The 18,581-nt window shown below is 48.4% G+C and overlaps 1 protein-coding gene across 1 annotated transcript in view; it reads left to right on the top strand.

Annotated features, from left to right (window-relative positions):
* The window catches only part of LOC138282652 (membrane-spanning 4-domains subfamily A member 15-like), a 189,578-nt gene extending 171,853 nt beyond the window's left edge, over positions 1-17,725 (top strand). The window contains exon 7 of the mRNA XM_069220452.1: positions 17,299-17,725. The gene's annotated coding sequence lies outside the window, so the exon portion shown is untranslated. The remainder of the gene's footprint in view (positions 1-17,298) is intronic.
* The last annotated feature ends 856 nt before the right edge of the window (positions 17,726-18,581 follow it).

Genomic DNA, 18,581 nt, shown 5'->3' with positions numbered 1-18,581 from the left:
CCTGGGGGTCCATAGACGGTGGAGCACCCACTGCAGAAGACAGTGGGAGGACCTGAGACGCTGGTCCCAGAAGACCGCGGAGGCCCAGCTGGGGATATCCTCCCAACAAGGGAGGAATGCCCGTTGGACCCTGACCCCCAATAGCCTGCATACTGGTGGTGGCCGACGCAGAGTTGGATGGGGCGCTTGAGGGCAGAACAGCAGCCACAAGGGGGTGAGTATTCACTGTATACATTTGCTTCCTAATGCCTGCCATGACTTTTGGATGCCAAGGTAATAGTCAGTGTATGCCTCAGAATGCCGTTGTAGGTATTATTTTATAGCTCTGCCTTGCTATAGTGAGTGTCATGTACAGTTATTATCAGTCATTTCCTGAGATTTCTGCTTATGTAAGGGCCTACATCCTGACTCACCACTGTTGGAGTGATGGTCTGATGTCCACTGTCTATGTGGTGTGACCTGGCAATTGCAAGTTGTGCAAACGCTATAACGGAGTAAGTGTAGCTGTGCCTTTGTCAACAGGCAGACATGAATTAGTGAGTCACAGTAGGTGTGCAGATGATAGTTTCTTCTGAGTTCTTTACAGTTGTTGATCCCAGGCAATGGTGTGGTATTGTGGTTGTCATAGGGTTAATTACCAGTGAGTTATTCTGATGTGTTTGCCATATGTGCTATTATTGCTGTTATTGACCCTGTGTTCCCTTTCTTTCTCCCCCACCCTCCCCCTTTTTCTTTTCCTGTCCTTGCATGGATTAGCATAATCTGGCGAAGGAGCAGGGGCACCAGCGACTTTGGGGAGCTGCAGCCATGGGACCCAGGAGGCAGTGTCCACTGATGCTGAGCGAACCAGTGGGCTGGAGGGAGAGGGCAGCACCACAGGGGAGGCAGAAGCTGATACTACTGACTCTGATTCCTCCTCCGATGGGAGCTCCCTGGTGGTGGCAGACCCCTCTGGGACCACCCCGGCTGCATCATCTTCCACCACCCCTGTTCCATCACCGCCCTCCCAGTAGTCCCCACCCCGTTGCCCGTGCCAGCTTACCCAGGAGAGTGGGCGTCTCCTTCGTCCCAGGCACCTCAGCCCCTGCCAGAGTCAACCCTGCTGCCCTCACTGAGGAGGCTATTGACCTCCTGAGATCCATCTCTGTAGGGCAGTCAACTATAGTGAATGCCATCCAGGGGCTGGCATCCTAGATGCAGCAATGCAATGCCTACCTGGAGGGCGTTCACGTTGGCTTGGCTGGCCTACAGAGATTGTTTCAGGCTCTGGCTTCCTCTTTGACGGCTGCCAATGTCCTAGCTCTTCCGTCCCCCCTCTAACTACCTGTACCCAGTCCCCGAGCGCTCTCGCCCACCCACCCCAAGCACACATTCAGATGAACATGCACTCAAAACAACAGACAAGACTCGCAAAGACAAGCACAAGCATCACAGATCACACCACAAGCATACACACAGCCAAAACACAGAAGTACACACAACAGCCACTGCCTCCACTGTCTCCCCCTCCACCTCCTCCATCACAGTCACATCAGCACTCACACCTATAAGCACTGCACCCGCAGTCCCAGATCCTGCCACCTTTTCAGCCTTGCGCACAGTCACCACAACAGCAGACATGCAGACTAGCACCCCATTCACCACATGCACAGTCACCACACCACCATCACAACCACATACAGCACACCCACCTCACTTGCAGACACCACCCCAACATACATGCACACGACCTGTTTGTCCTCTCCCTCCCTCTCTTCCCACCCTCCTCCCACTCAGACACTCTGCAGTCGTCCACCTCACACATGTGCACTTTGCATGCACCTACAACCCATGCCAGCACACCTACACATCCTATGACACACCTACATCTCCTCCTGCAGTCTACCCCACTGTACCTGAGAAACTTTTCCTTGCCTGCCTTGTCCATAAATGAAAGGTCCCGCTCCCCCAGTCCAATCCCTCCAGCTCCCAGTCCTCCTATGGCCCCTGTAGTGTTTCCAATGTCCCATCCCCGTGAAGAAGGCTTCCACTCCGTGACACAGGGCAGCCAGTCCGACCCCCAGCTCTGGACCCTCTCCCTTGCCCCCAAATAGAGGAGAAAGCAAACGCAGGTCTAAGGACCCTCCCTTCAAAGTAAACCCCCCACACCCAGCCCCCTGATGTGCCTGCCTCCAACACTGATGTCCCTGCCCAGTGGAGTCACCTTGGCTGTCAGAAGTCAAGTTGGACCTCTCACATTGCCCTGTGTAGTGGCTTTGACACTTTTGGACTGGCCAATAGCCCTTTTTTTACCTGTTGTGTATAGTTGTGGGTGATATTCCTGGCTGAATACAGTGGTTGCCTCACAGGTATTTGTTGTGACTTTCTTTTATTATGGCTTATATGGATGTTGTATTTTTCAGCGGATTGTTCTCCATGTGTGGTATGGGTGTATGGTGTGTGTTGTGCATGTGGGTGTGTCACTCTCCCCTCCCTCCCTTGCGTGCTAGGCTGCTTTACTCATGGTTGTCATTTCCTACGTTGCTGCCCCTGGACTCCCATCATGGCAGGACTTCCAGTTCGGCTTCCATGGCACCTGCGGTCTCCTCTGTGTCCCTGTAGGTGAGTGTCTCCTTTTATATTGGTAGTTTCCGCCAGGCTTTTCGTGATGGTGGTTCAAGCGGTCCATTGGCTGTATATGGGAGGGATCACCGCCGTGTTCATAATATGTCGGTCTTCACTGCCAGCCTGGTGGCTGTACTACCGCCATCTCCGGCATGGTGGTCAGCTGACCGCCAGCGTCATAACGAGGGGCTAAATCTCAGTAAAGTGACGGAGTCAATCCCAACTGCCTGGCACCACTCACAAGGCAGTGTGGACCTGTCACAGAGTTGCAGGGACCCCAGGCACAGTACCTGCGTAAACAATGTGGAAACAAAGACATTGCATGGAGTTGGGGAGGTGAGACATCACTGGAACCGATGCAGCATTGTTTTCTTAGTGCTACCGGGGAGGTGAGACATTGGTTCCTTACTGCGAGGCAGTGGAGGTGAGCCATCCATTCCTTACGGTTGCAGGAGAGGTGATGTGGCATTGGTGGCGAGGCATCAGTTCCTTACGATCTGGGGGGGGTCAATGAATCCAACTGGTCAAGACACAAGGCATCGACTTCGTAGTGTCGTGATCACAGCATAGGGCCACAGGTGCTGCTGTGGAGTCGGGTGTCCCAGATGTTGGGGACCCGGCACTCAAGACTCATGCTGTGGCGGTACTCATAGGCGCTGAAGCAGCATCAGCCTTGTGCAGGCAGCGGCGCAGAGTCAGACAGCGGCTCCTGTTCCTAAGTCACTCTGGAGTCGATGTACTCAGCTTCTTCTTGCTTTCACCAGAACTCAGTCCCAAGGGCCCAGGAACTAGATTTGGCACCAATTGGTGAGTCAGGGCTCTGAGCAAGAGAGCTCAGGTGCTGGTAGATTAAGTCTTTGATGTCCTTAAGGCTTCTTAACAGGAGATAAGCTTATTCTAAGCCCTTGGACAACCTTTGGAAGCAGGTTGTAAAAAGCAAAATCCAGTCCTTTCACTCTCAAGACAGAAGCAGCAGGCCAGCACAGCAAAGCAACAGGCAGAGCAGCAGTCCCTCCTACATCATCCTATCAGGGCATGTAAAACATACCAGTACAGGTTCTACCTTTTAAATATACTGCACTCTGACATGGGGCTGCTTGGGCTTTCCTTAGGGGTGACATACATGTAGAAAAAGGGAAGGTTTGGGCCTGGCAAGGGGGTGCACTTGCCAGGTCGAACTGGCAGTCAAAACTCCACACACAGACACTGCAGTGGCAGGTCTGAAACATTTTATGGGGCTACTCCTGTGAGTGGCACAATCAGTGTTTAGGCCCACTAGTAGAATTTGATTTACAGGCCATGCGCTCACATGATGCACTATACTAGGGACTTACTCGTAAATCATGTATGCTAAACATGGATAAACCAATCACCAATAGCATTTAGACACAGAGCACTAGCATTTTAGCACTGGTCAGCAGCGGTAAAGTGCCCAGAGTCATAATGCCAGTAAATATGAAAATCAGCACAGGATCAAAAACAGGAGGTCAGAAGCCAAAAGACAGTGGAAACCACACCAAGAGTTGACAAGTCTAACAGTGCCCCTCGTAGTCATCTGGTTATGCCAGACAGCGGAAAGTCACCGATTTAGGCAGTGAAGGAGGCTGGGAGGAGCTGAAATGGATGGTTATCACCGTTTCTCAAAAAACAGGCCTGTCATTGTGGATGGTCATCACTGTCATCACTATAGTGCAAAGATCTGGTCGGGCATTGTGGAAGGTCCTTGCTGGAGCTTTGCGTTGGCAGTCAAAGCTGGCTGCTATTGCTGTAGCGCAAAGTCAGATCTTGTGTTTGTAGTTGTCATTGGTGGTCGCTGTAGCATGAAGAGTGGGGTTCACTGAAGCTTTGCATTGGTGGTTATCATAGGTGGCAGAGTACTGCCATGAACAGGCCTGTTTATAGTTCCAGACAACACACAATTTCAGGATTTCTCCTTTCCTAAACAGGAGGAGCTCCACTGATGCCAGCTAAGGGTCTACAACCTGAAGAGTCATCTTTTGGGGATCAGGAACTAAATCCAGCATCGCTCACACAGGTCCAGCTGCTGGTCAAGTTGCAGCAGGCTGAAGAGGCACCTTTTGGGAATCAGGAACTAAATCCAGCAGGGCTCAGGCAGGTCCAGTTGCTGGTCACAATTGCAGCAGGCCAGCTGTGCATTTGCATGGAGGCCTCTGGAGCTACCTGGAGTTCAGAACAAGAGATCATCCAACTGACCCTTGGAGTCCTCAGGTAGCCTGGTTTGAAGAGAGAAGGGAAGCCTTAAGCAGCAGGGAAGTCCTCTGGGGAACAAGGCAGGACAGTCCGCTGGGAAACACAGCAAGCTTTAGTCAGCAGGACAATCCTCCGGAAGAAGCAGGACAGTCCTGTGAGAAGCAGGGCAGGCCTCAAGCATCAGGGCAGTCCTCTGGGGAACAAGGCAGTTCTTCCTCTGTAATGTCAGCAGGTCCAAGAATATACTGAAAAGTTGTTCAGAGGGTCCAATATTTATGCCTGGTACCAGCCTGAAGTAGGAGAAACTTCTAGGCTACCTCCACATCTGGTTCTCAAATAAGCCTTCCTTTCTCTGCTAAGCTTCCAAGAAGTCTAGGGCGACAAAATACTAGTGTTAGGCTTCCTTGTGTATGCTGGAGGTAGCCCCTACTGACCTGTAAGTGTGGAGGGAACAGCTCTGCCCCAACCCATCTTGTCAGGATGGCCCATCCTGGCTACACCTAAGTCATGTCGTTTTTCTGTCAGAAAGGAATACAAAAAGTCTAACAGCACGGTGATGCGAACCAGAACACTGACAGAAGGCTCCACAAAGTAAGGACGCGAAAATGAAAAGTTTCTTAAAGCTGCATTTTCAGAGTTTTGACTTAAAATCTGACTTTAACATTTAAGAGGTGTTAGACCCGACAGCCTTAAGGAGGTCATGCCCCAACTTTTTGCCTGCCTCACTCCACTTTTCTGACACTGTTTTTGCTGGTTTTAGGACCCTGTGCACTTTACCACTGCTAACCAGTGCTAAAGTGCATATGCTCGCTCCCTTGAACATGGTAACATTGGTTTATTGCCAGTTGGCATATTTGATTTACTTGTAAATCTCTAGTAAAGTGCACTACATGTGCTCATGGCCTGTAAATTAAATGCTACTAGTGGGCCTGTAGCACTGCTTGTGCCACCCACATAAGTAGTCCCTCAACCATGTCTCAGGCCTGCCATTGCCAGAACTGTGTGTGCAGTTTCACTGCCGCTTTGACTTGGCATTTAAAAGTACTTGCCAATCCTAAAACTCCCCTTTTTCTACATATAAGTCACCCCTAAGGTAGGCCCTAGGTAACCCATAGGGCAGGGAACTTTGTGGGTAAAAGGCAAGACGTGTACATATGTGTTTTATATGTCCTGGTAGTGGAAAACTCCTAAATTAGTTTTCCACTACTGTGAGGCCTGATCCTTTCATGGGGTAGCATTAGGGCTACCCTCATATACTGTTTGAGCGGTAGATTCTGATCAGAAAGGGGTAGCCAGGTATTTGTATTTGTATTTATGTTTCTGTGGGTCACATTCAGACCATAGGTATCGAAGCACTACGCGGGTAAATGGAGTCAAAGCTATCATAGATCTAGAGGGAAAATAGCCACGTCTTGAGTTGCTTATGAAAAGAAACACAGATGTGATTGCTCTAATCTCATTTGGAAGGGAGTTCCATAGTTTAGCGGCTGCTGTTGAGAAGGCCCTATCTCCCAATTTAACTTTATGGGTCTTCGGAATCTTCGCTAATCTAAGATTTAATGCTCATTGTGAGCAACTTGGTATGTACCAGTTGATTGGGTTTAATAGGTATTCAGAGCCCTGGGAGTGAAGAGCTTTGTGCACCAAGCACAGAGTCTTGAAGGTGATATGTTTCTTAATTGTAAGCCAGTGCAGTTCCCTAATGCCCTCCTTACTGGAGGCGGACCTGGGTATCCCAAGCACCAATCGAGCAGCCGAGTTTTGAACAAGTTGTAGCTAATTTAGAGAATGTTGGGTGATGTTCAGGTAGAAGGCATTGCAACAGTGCAATCTGGACATAATGAGGGCCAGGACTACCATCACTCTACGTTCCTGTGGGATAAAAGGCAGGACTTTCTTAAGAATTTTAATCAGCCAGATGCATGTGTTTGTGATTTTGTTTACCTGGGCATTAAAGGTAAATGCTGAATCACAGTTAACTCCAAGATTCCTAACAGCAGCTGTTGGAGTTGGTAGGGACCCACAAGTCTCAGGCTACCAGTTGAGGTTCCAAATGGAGGGTTTGTGCCAAAGACTATGACTTCACTTTTGTCCCCATTCGGTTTTAACCAATTCTGGTTCATCCACTTATTGAATTCTCTCATAAAGGTTTGAAACCTGTCAGCTGTGATGTCAGTGCTATCTTGCATAGTAACAGTGATTTGGGTGTCATCAGCATATGAGGACACCTGGAAATCAAAAGACTGAACTAATTAAAAAGGGTCGAACTCAGAGACAATCCCCGGGGAACCCCACAAGGGAGTTTGTAAAGGGCTGAGCAGAAATCCCCACACTTAACTGACAGTATGCTCGCCTGGAGAAACGTCTCCAGCAAGCTCAGAGCTGAGCCCCTCAGACCTGCCTGGGATAGGCGGTGTATCAGAATTTGGGGCGATTTGGTGTTGAATGCAGCTGATAGATCTCATAGAATCAGCATAGTGTATTCCTTTTGATCTACCTGTTTTCTTATAATATCAGTGGTGACCAGTAAGGTGGAGTCAGTGCTATGAAGTTGCTGAATATATGTTGAGAGATGTCCAGTAGGTCGTGTGCCACCAAGAAAGTAGCAAGTTCTTCATTAATGTGTTTTTCTAACAATTAAGCCAGCATTGGAAGGAGTCAGGTGATATTTAGTATGCCCAGAATGGTAATACAAAATCGTGCTTATTTGTGAGGTTGGATTTTATATTACTATTTTAGAAATGGCACTTTTAAAAAGTGAGCATTTCTCTGCACTTTAAATCCATCTGTGCCTTACAGCCAGTCAACAATCAACGTCTGGGCTGGTTGACAGCTTCCTTGTGCATTTTATCCAGATAACCACAAACAAAGGACACTCAGTCCCACCTGCAGTCATCTGCATACTGATTGGGTCTTCCTGGCATGCAAGGATGGAGGGCCAGAAACTTACATTTCAAACGCTAGTGGCCTGTCTTCACACAATGGACTGCCAAACAGCCTACTGGGACCCTGGCAGACAGACCTGTACTGAAAGGGGAACTTGTGCACTTCAAAACCCCTCTTTGAAGTCTCCCCCACTTTAGAGGCATCCTTGGGTATATAAACTGGGTCTCTCACCCCACCAGATTCTGGACCTGAACCTGTAACCTGTCAAGAGAAACTGCCTGGCTGCCCAATGGACTCATCTGGACTGCTTTGCTGTGAAGGACCGCTGCCCTGCTGCCCTCTGATTTTGCTGAGAAGTGCTCTCCAAGGGCTTGTATTGACCTTGCCTCCTGTTTTCTGAAGTCTCAGGGCCAAAAAGACTTCATCTCTTCAGGGGAATCCTTGTGTGCCGAGAATCAACTCACCGCCTGCCGGAAACGCCTCACAGCTGTTTTGCGACACAGCCGAACTGGAACGAAGTAGCCCGACTTCCCGGGTGAAGATGTGATGCAGCATCTGTCTTGCGACAGAACATTTGACGCATCGCCCTACCGAATCAATGGAACACCTGTGACTTCTTCCAACGTGACCAGGATTTCCCTGCATCGTCCCTGGGCATCGAAAAGATCCCTGCATCGCAGTGAGGAACCAAGACTGCGCACCAAGAAACAACACTAAGGGGGTCATTCTGACCCTGGCGGCCGGTGACCGCCAGGGTCACCGACCACGGGAGCACCGCCAACAGGCTGGCGGTGCTCCCAAGGGCATTCTGACCGCGGCGGTTCAGCCGCGGTCAGAAAGGGTAAACCGGCGGTCTCCCGCCGGTTTACCGCTGCCCCATTGAATCCTCCATGGCGGCGGAGCGCGCTCCGCCGCCATGGGGATTCAGACACCCCCTACCGCCATCCTGTTCATGGCGGGAAACCCGCACTGCAGGGGCCCCCGTAAGAGGGCCCCACAAAGTATTTCAGTGTCTGCTTTGCAGGCACTGAAATACGCGACGGGTGCAACTGCACCCGTCGCACCCCTGCAACTACGCCGGCTCAATTCTGAGCCGGCGTCCACGTTGCAGGGGCATTTCCGCTGGGCCGGCGGGCGCTCTTTTGGAGAGCGCCCGCCGGCCCAGCGGAAATGTTTGAATCGCCGCCGCGGTCTTTTGACCGCGGTGCGGTCATTTGTCGGCGGTACCTTGGTGGACGGCCTCCGCCGTCCGCCAAGGTCTGAATGACCCCCTAAGCCTCTTGCAGCATGAAAAGAAACGATGCATCGTCTGTGCCGCATCGGAAAATCCGACGCACACCTTATTTTTCAATGCATCTCCTCCTCTGCTTTTGGCGCAAACCAGTGTAATGAAGAGATAACTGTTGATCATCAAAAGTGATGTCTCAACCTGTTTTTTTTTAATCTTTATCATTTGACCTTATTTTAACCAGATAAATATCATATATTTTTCTAAACCTGTGTGGTATATTTTTGTGGTGTTTTCACTGTGTTACTGTATCATTTTTTTCACAAATACTTTACACATTGCCTTCTAAGCCTGACTGCTCAGGGCCAAGCTACCAGAGGGTGGGCACAGGATAATTTGGATTGTGTGTGACTTACCCTGACTAGGATATGAGTCCCTACTTGGATAAGGGTGTATACCTCTGCCAACTAGAGACCCCATTTCTAACATTGGTGATCAGCAGTGAGAGTAGGACTTGTGTTTGTGCAGTGACATACAATAGCCACGTGTACACTACCTACCCACAGATAAAGGTCCATTTGATTTGTTCTCTTTTTGCTGCAATTGTTCTTCCTTGACATTTTAATCTAATCCTAAACAACATGTCTCTGGCTGGATCTCAAGGAGGAGCAGGAGAGTTTGACCTAGCTAAGCTGGAGGCATACACTGTCAACAAGCTGAAAGGGTTCTGCAAGGGGATGGGAGTACCTACCGGCAGAGCCTCCAAGAAGGAGGAGTACTAAAAGGCGCTGATGGCCTAGGCAGAAGCCCGTTCACAAGATAATGTTGAGGTGGAAGAGCCAGAGGATGGCTCTCAGGAGGATTTGCCAATAGCAGTGGGGGATGACACCCCTGGATCTGTGCCCCCTGTTAAACCAGGGAGCAGTGACTCAAGTCACGGCCTGACCGCAGAGGAAAGGAGGGAGGAGAGAGAGTTTCAACTGCAGTTGGCCAGATTAAAAATGGAGGAGAGCAGAGCAAGGAGAGCAGAAAGAGAGGCTGAGAGAGCCTTGGCTGAAAAGAAACTCACCTTGGCTCATGAACTGAGTCTATAAGAGCTGGAGCTCAAGTCTAAGCAGACTGAATCCAGTAGTGATGGTGGTAGCATACATACAGGACCTGCTGGAGACAAAGAGGTTTGTATACATAGAGATGTGGTGCCAAGTTATGTGGTGGGAGATGACATTGGCAAATGGTTTGCTGCCTATGAAGTTCCAATAAGGGGTCATGTGGTTCCTGAAGAGTAATGGGGGGGCGGGCTTGTGGAAACATGTACCGATCATTGGGAGGGACACACTTCTCACCTTAGAAGTTAAGTACCAGAACACATACCCACTCAGAAAAGCTATTTTATTTGCCAAGTTTGGACTGACCCCTGAAAAGTATCGCTAGAAATTCAGGGACAGTACCAAACTCTCCAACCAAACTTGGGTAGTGTTTTAGATTTTTCTAGCAAGGCACTGCATGGATGGGTGCGGGCAGTAAAGTAAGTGATTATGTGGTTTATAGTTTGATCCTGAGATATCATATGCTCAGTATTTGCTTTACAGAGATGCACCAGCACCTGATTGACAATAAGCTGACTGATCCCAGGAAGCTTGCTGAGGAGGCAGACCTCTGGGCTAGCACCAGAGTGTCCCAAAAGGTATCTGGGGGGGACACGCACAAAGGTGGTCAGATTTCTCATCAGAAGAAGGGTGGAGGGAGAAAAACTTAAAAATAAGGAGTTCTCAAAAGGCCCCCAAAATAATTCCCAAGGGAATAGTGGTAATCATTCCAAGTCTGATTCCAAGAGGAAAGGGTTCCTTGACCATAAGACAGGGAGGTTTGTACCCCAATGTGCAGAGTGCTCCAAGTATGGTCACTCTAAGGGTGACTCCAAGTGTCCCAAGTGGGCACAGTCCCCCACTGGAGGGCAGACACCTGGGTTGGCAAGTGTAGCGCTCGGGGAGGAGGTATTCCCAGTTTGTTTTGGGGAACAGATAGAGGTAACCATAGTGTCTCTGGGGGATGCAGGGATGGTGACAAAAGCCTAGATGCCTGCAAATGCTTCCAAGTATAGGCAGTGGGTCACCATCAATGGGTAATGGGTGGAGTCTCTGCGTGACACAGGAGCCAACATGACTACTGTCAGGGGCAGCTGGTGTCGGCAGAGCAGGTCCTCCCAAACACATTCCACCAAGTCATAGTCGCAGATAATCGTGAGAGCCACCCACCGGTAGCTCTGGTTACCTTTGAGTGGGGGGGAGGTCTCTGGTACTCTAAAAGTAGCTGTGAGTCCTGCCATGCCTGTAGATTGTCTATTCAATGACCTTGAGCACACTACCTGGAAGGAGGTAGTGCTAAGGTCTCACTTGGAAATGTTGGGATTGCCTGAGTGGGTCTGCTTGACCACAAGGTCCATGGCTGCCCAGGAGGAGACTCAAGGGCGTCTGGAGACTGGAGGAATGGTCCAGACAGCTGCCAAGAAGAGGGGCAAGGGGCGTGGGACACCGGGCCCAGAAGTTCCCGCGGTGGTTAACGGGGTCCCTGAGAAGGAGGCCCCTGAGCCAACTGGGGAGGACATTGCTGCCCTAGGTGACCTGCCTGAGCTTACTGGCTGGCAAGTTGAGGGTGGGCCCTCCAGGGAAGAATTCTGCAAGGCGCAGAAAGAGTGCCCCACTCTTGAGTGTTTGAGGCAACAGGCCTCAGCTCAAGCAGCAGGTGAAGCCTCTGGTGATCACCTTATATATTGGGAGAATGGTCCCCTTTAAAGTGAGCCTATGGTACCAGCATGTCTGCTGGTGGTCCCGCAGTGTTACCTGGCCTTCTTAGTGGGCCTGGGTCACGACATTCCCCTGGCAGGACATTTAGGGCAAGACAAGACCTTTGCCCAGCTTGTCACCCACTTTTTTGGGCCCCCAGTGTGGACGGCCTCAGATGCATTTTGTAGGTCCTGTCCCACCTGCCAGGCCATTGGGGAGATAGGAAAAAGGGTCAAGGTCCCCCTGGTCCCACTCCCCATCGTTAGCACCCCTTTTGAAAGGGGGGGGGCATCAACGTCATTGGACCCCAAAACTGCCCTAAGCAACAGGTTTATCCTGGTTTTGGTGGACCATGCCACCCGCTACCCAGAGGCAATCCCTCTGAGGACGGTGACTGCACTGGTGGTGACTAGAACTCTGATGGGGATATTTACCCCTATGGGATTCCCAAAGGAGATTGTGTCTGACAGAGGCTGAAACTTCATGTCTGCATACATAAAGTCCATGTGGGATGCGTGTGGGGTGACCTATAAGTTCACCACATCCTATCATCCTCAATCCAGTGGTCTTGTGGAGAGATTTAACAAGACCTTGAAAGGCATGATCACAGGCCTCCTTGAAGCCCGAGGCATAAGTGGGATCTCCTCTTGCCATGCCTTCTCTTTGCTTACAGAGAGGTACCCCAGAATGGGGTATGGTTCAGCCACTTTGAACTTCTCTATGGGTACCCTGTCAGGGGACCCTAAAGCATTGCAAAAGAGGGGTGGGAGAAATCTCCCAAGGCACCCCCTCAGGATGTGGTCAGCTACATGCTGGCCCTCTGCAACCAGATGCAAAGCTTCTGGAAAAAGGTCAGGAGCAACCTCGAGGCCAGTTAAGAGGTGATGAAACGCTGGTACGAACAGAAGGCCACCCTGGTGGCATTTCAGCCTGGAGACAAGGTTTGGGTAATGGAGCCAGTAGAGCCTAGAGCTCTTCAGGGCCGCTGGACTGGCCCATTTGAGACCAAGGAGCGGAAGGGGGAGGCCACTTTCTTAGTGGACCTCCAGTCCCCTAGGAACCTCTAAGGGTGCTCCATGTGAACGACATAAGCCTCATTTTGAGAGGACTGAGGTCAGCATGCTTCTGGTGACAGATGAAGGTGTGGGGGAGGAGGGGGAGCCAAGGAAATGTGATGGTTCAGTGGAGGGTGTCAATCTCTCTGACTCCCTTACCCTGGAACAGTGAGGGGACTGCTATCAGTTACTGGAGCAGTATTCCTCCCTGTTTTCCCTCATCCCTGGACTCACACATGTGTGTCCATGACATTGACACGGGAGACAGTCCCCCTGTAAAGAACAAAAGTTACAGGTTGTCAGACAGGCTGAAGGCCAGCATCAAGGAGGAAGTTGGCAAGATACTGGCTCTTGGGGTGATTGAGAAGTCCAGCAGTACCTGGTCCAGCCCTGTGGTGCTGGTACCCAAGGCTGCCACACTCGATGCTAAGCCAGAACTTAGGTTCTGCATGGACTAACAGGGACTCAATTCTGTCACAAAGACAGATGCTCATCCCATCCCCCGAGCTGATGAGCTCGTAGACAGGCTAGGCGCTTCCAAATTCCTTAGTACTTTTGATCTTCCATCAGGGTACTGGTAGATCGCCTTGACTGAAGGGGTCAAAGATACATCTGCTTTTTCCACTCCTGAGGGACATTACCAGTTCAGAGTAATGCTCTTTGAGTTGAAAAATAGCTTCCAATGGTTGTTTAACGGGTTCCTAGCTGACAAGGATGTGTTGTGTGCTATCTAGACGACATTGTCGTCTACAGATCCAGCTGGGAGGAACACCTGCTCCACCTGCAAGCGGTGCGCCAGGCCATGCAACAGGCAGGCCTGACAATCAAGGCCAGAAAGTGCCAGATTGGGAAGGATTCCATGGTGTACTTGGGACACCTTGTAGTTGGTGACAAGGTGCAGCCCCTCCATGCCAAGATTGAGATAATGTCAGCCTGGTAACTGCCTAGAGCCCAAACAGAAGTGAGAACCTTTTTAGGCCTCACTTGGTACTACCAAAGGTTTGTTAAGGGTTATGGCACCATAGTGGACCCCTTAAAAGAACTAACATCCAAAAAGCAACCTAGGTTGGGGAATTGGACAGAGGCTTGTCAAAAAGACTTTGACTCTCAAAAGGAAGCTATGTGCATGGCACCCATGCTCAGGGACCCAGACTATTCCAAGGAGTTCATTGTGCAGACAGATGCTTTAGAGCATGGCACAGGGGTGGTTCTAGCACAGCTGAATGAGGAGGGCCTACACCAACCAGTAGCCTTTATTAGCAGAAGGCTATTACCACATGAACAGTGATGGAGTGCCATTGAAAGAGAAGAATTTGCTGTGGTCTGGGAACTGAGGAAGCTGAGACCATACCTGTTTGGAGCTCACTTCTGGGTTCAGACAGACCACAGGCCCCTCAAATGGCTCATGGAGATATGGGGCGAACATTCTAAACTCTTGAGATGGTCCACTTCCCTACAGGGGATGGACTTTATGGTGAAGCATCGCCCAGGGACTGACAACGCCAATGCTGATGGTCTCTCCAGATTCTTCTGTCTTAGCGATGAGAGCTCCCAAAGGGTTGGGTAGCTCTCCCCACTTTCAGCAGGGGGGACACATGTTAGACCTGACAGCCTTGGGGTGGTCATCCCCCAACTTTTTGCCTGCCTCCCTCTACTTTCCGGACACTGTTTTTGCTGGTTTTAGGACTCTGCACATTTTACCATTGCTAAAGTGCATACGCTCTCCCCCTTAAACATGGTAACATAGGTTCATTCCCAATTGGCATATTTGATTACTAAATCCCTAGTAACATGCACTACATGTGCCTAGGGCCCATAAATTAAATGCTACTAGTGGACCTATAGCACTACTTGTGCCACCCACATAAGTAGCGCCTTAACCATCAGGCCTGCCATTGCCAGGCCTGTGTGTGCAGTTTCACTGCCACTTCGACTTGGCATTTAAAAGTACTTGCCAAGCCTTAAACTCCCCTTTTTCTACATATAATTCACCCCTAAGGTAGGCCCTAGGTAATCCATAGGGCAGGATGCTATGTAGGTAAAAGGCAGGACATGCACATGTGTTTTATATGTCTTGGTAGTGGAAAATCCCTAAATTTGTTTTCCACTACTGTGAGGCCTGCTCCTTTCATAGGATAGCATTAGGGCTACTCTCATATACTGTTTGAGTGGTAGATTCTGATCGGAAAAGGGTAACCAGGTCATATATAGTATAGCCAGAATGTTAATTCAAAAACCTGCTTATTGGTGAGGTTGGATTTTATATTACTATTTTAGAAATGCCACTTTTAGAAAGTGAGTATTTCTCTGCACTTAAAATCCATCTGTGCCTTACAGCCTGTCTCCAATCAACGTCTGGGCTGGGCTGGTTGCATTCTACCTTTTGCATTTCACCCAGACAAACACAGAACATTCAGTCACACCTGCACTCACCTGCATACTGAATGGGTCTTCCTGGGCTGGAAGGGAGGAAGGCCTGAAACTTACATTTCAAAGGCTAGTGGCCTGCCTTCACACATTGGACTCCAAACACCGTACTGGGACCCTGGCAGACAGACCTGTACTTAACGGTGAACTTGTGCACTTCAAAACCACTCTTTGAAGTGTCCCCCACATCAAAGGTATCTTTGGGTCTATAAACTGGGTCTCTGACCCGAACAAGGGTAGTAGTGGCAATTCAAATACTCCTCCTACAAGTGTCCAACAGTATAAAGGTAGGACAAACTTATTTTCGTACTCCTACCATTGGTGCTACTTTATTACCCCAAGGTATGTATTCAAAGCATGTATTGAAAGATACATGGTATACAACATACCCACACTACTCAGTCCAAAGAGACAACCAATGGTCTTGAGGTCATATAAGTCCAAGACTAGTCCTTCTTGCAATTAAAATCTTCTTTGTTGTAAATTTGCATTCTCATTCATTTCTGATACACTTCTTCATGTAAGTTTATTGATTGACAGTCGGACAGCCAACACGTGTTTCGTCATCATGTGACTTTCTCAAAGCTGTAGAGAATAAGAATGGATATATACTCATAAACCAATTACATTATTCCAACTGACCATATATCATATTCCTGTAAGATAACGGAATGCCTACACCATGTGTGTATAAAAGAATTAACGCATCAATTATTTAAAAGTTACGAAAGTTCAGATTAGAAACACCCAGTAGTGGCAATACCACCTAGATTTGAAACAGTTTACAAAAATCTTGGCCACATGCTTCAATGACATGCTACCCACTCTTGTACATTCTGACCAGAGTGGAATTATACAGGGCCGCCAGGCACATTATAACCATCAAGTGGTAATTCCTCAAGGGTATTCTAGTGATTTTCTTCTCCTTTGATGCAGAAACAGCCTTTGACAGGGTAGACTGGGCCTTCCTGTGGCTTACTAAAAATTTCACACTCATGCACATACACAAGCAATAAATCTGTACTCCTCAGGATGAGCTCCAGCCTATTCTAAACCCACTGTACAAAACTGATCTATAAAAAAGCACCATGATCTCATACTCACCTGTTGTTGGGTTTTATTGTATAGCTCGAACAGTTCCCACTCCCTTCATTTGATTTGCTTGGTAAGAATGCACATCCTTAAACCTCCTGCATGAATCAAACTAAATATCTATTATATAAAAATACATATGAGCCCAATGAACTGCAGCAAATTTAATATAACTCCGTGCAGTATTGCAACCTTTTACGCAAGGCCGGCTTTAGGGACAGGCGACTGTTGCAGCTGCCCCAGGCGCTGAGCTTGGGAGACGCTGTGTTTAGAAACAATGCATGGGTTTAAGAGTTCCTTGTGTGTCCAGCAGTTTTCAGGCAACGATAAAATTATCAAGATAACTGGTGATTCATTTTCTTGTTGGAGAGAGATATGAGCTTTGTCTACTTGCAGTTTTACCTCATCATAAAGTAGTGCAGAGGGTAATATGCCTGTTGAAAAGAGCGTATACCTTGTAGATAACAGAACTGTATTTTAGGTAGATGGCTGTTTGTTTTGTTTTCTCAGGCTACGATTATTCTAATGTTGCTAAAATTGATCTGTTTGTTTAAAAATGCATTCTTATCAGTAAAGGCAACAACCACTGTGGTACGTTTTAATCCTGAGTTTGTGCTTCCCGAGACCAAACACTCTTAAAAATACTGCCTACTGGTATGGATGACCTGATTACTACACCTCGTGATCCTCATTGTGCTATGTAACACCTATGATTCATTGTCTCTGTATAATGCGTGTGAGATATAAACTGCTCCGACACCTCACACTGATATGAGCAGCGCTATAAAACAAATTAAATGCATGAGAGAGGGGCTGTGGATAGATGAGGGTCCCTGTTGGAGGTTGGTAGTCAGTGAATCCGTGGAGAAGGACGCCACTGGAAGGACTCCAACAAAACAGCGAGGCTCCAGGCGCCACAGCTGGCCCAGCTTTTACTGGTCTGCAATTTTTAATGTCGGGGATCTCTCTGCAGTCTAACTAATAAAAATAAACATACCTATTTTTTTTGCAGCCCGTGTTTATAATACAAAATGCTAACCCACAGGACCCAAGATTCCATACAGCACAAACAATGTGGATACCAGTAGTCCAAGGCATGCCCGTGACCCAAATGATGCCAGCTACACAAGGTGTGATCCAAGGGATACCAGCAGGACAAGGCATGGGAACACCTTATGAAATACCAGTGCCACACGTGAATGCGAATCCACCGGCAGCGGCGTGTGCGGCTTCCCCCCCAGGAGAGGCACCACCTTCCTATACTAAGGCTATTTAGGAAGTCGTCCAATAGGACAAACTGAGGCACCTGATGACGATGGTTGATGTTTGATTATTAGAGCACCTCAAAACGAATGTTACTACGAATTTCTTTGAGTGTCCCCTTTTTGATTCTTGAGATTAAATCGCAAGTGATGCTGTGAAGAATGTTGCCTATCTTTTATCACTCCGTGTGCATAAAGATGTCTTTACAGAGTACCCTCGCTCTGTGTCTCTCGTACAGATGTCGAAATATATTTCTTTGTCAAATCTATAAGATTTTCACATTAGATTGAAAGAAAGGAAGGCATGAAATCCAGGCAACTCCGTGCATGTGCAATAAGCAGGGACTTGGCAAGGCAACGCGCGGAGTCGAAGTGCTCCTATTGTTTCACTGACTTTCAGAAGTAGAAAGAGGTCCATATGGTATGGACATTGGTATCAGCTTTGTGATCTGTGAATGTTTCGGGGCAAATATATCCACAACAAATTTGACTGAGCAAACCAAGCGTGAAGCCTGACTTCATACAGGAGGCTTGGATGTTCACGTCCTAGAAAATCTAATAAATAGGAAAAAGTAGTGCATTTTTATGTAAAATTTGACATACATTTTCTACAAAGGTAAAAGTTGTCACTCATGAAATAATATATGTATTGGTTGGCCAAGCAAGCTTAATCCTCTAGTGGAGAGTTGGAGGTTCTACCGCCCCAAATGTTTGGAAAAAAGTTGGCAACATAGAGTGTTAGAAATGGGTTCTTTGGTTGACAGTCAGGTTACCCCCTGTTCAAGCAAGGACACTCACTCTAGTCAGGGTAAAAGAGAATCACCCTCAGCTAACCCCTGCTTACCCCTTGGTAGCTTGGCAGAGCAGTAGGCTTAACCTCAGAGTGCTAGGTGTAAAGTATTTGTACCAACACACACAGTAACTTAATGAAAACACTACAAAATGACACAACACCAGGTTAGAAAAATAGGAAATATTTATCTAAACAAAACAAGACCAAAACGACAAAAATCCAACATACACAAGTCAAGTT

This window comes from Pleurodeles waltl, chromosome 2_2, assembly GCF_031143425.1.
Source record: "Pleurodeles waltl isolate 20211129_DDA chromosome 2_2, aPleWal1.hap1.20221129, whole genome shotgun sequence".
Taxonomy (NCBI): Eukaryota; Metazoa; Chordata; class Amphibia; order Caudata; family Salamandridae; genus Pleurodeles; species Pleurodeles waltl.
This window is presented reverse-complemented; position numbering and strand designations above follow the sequence as displayed.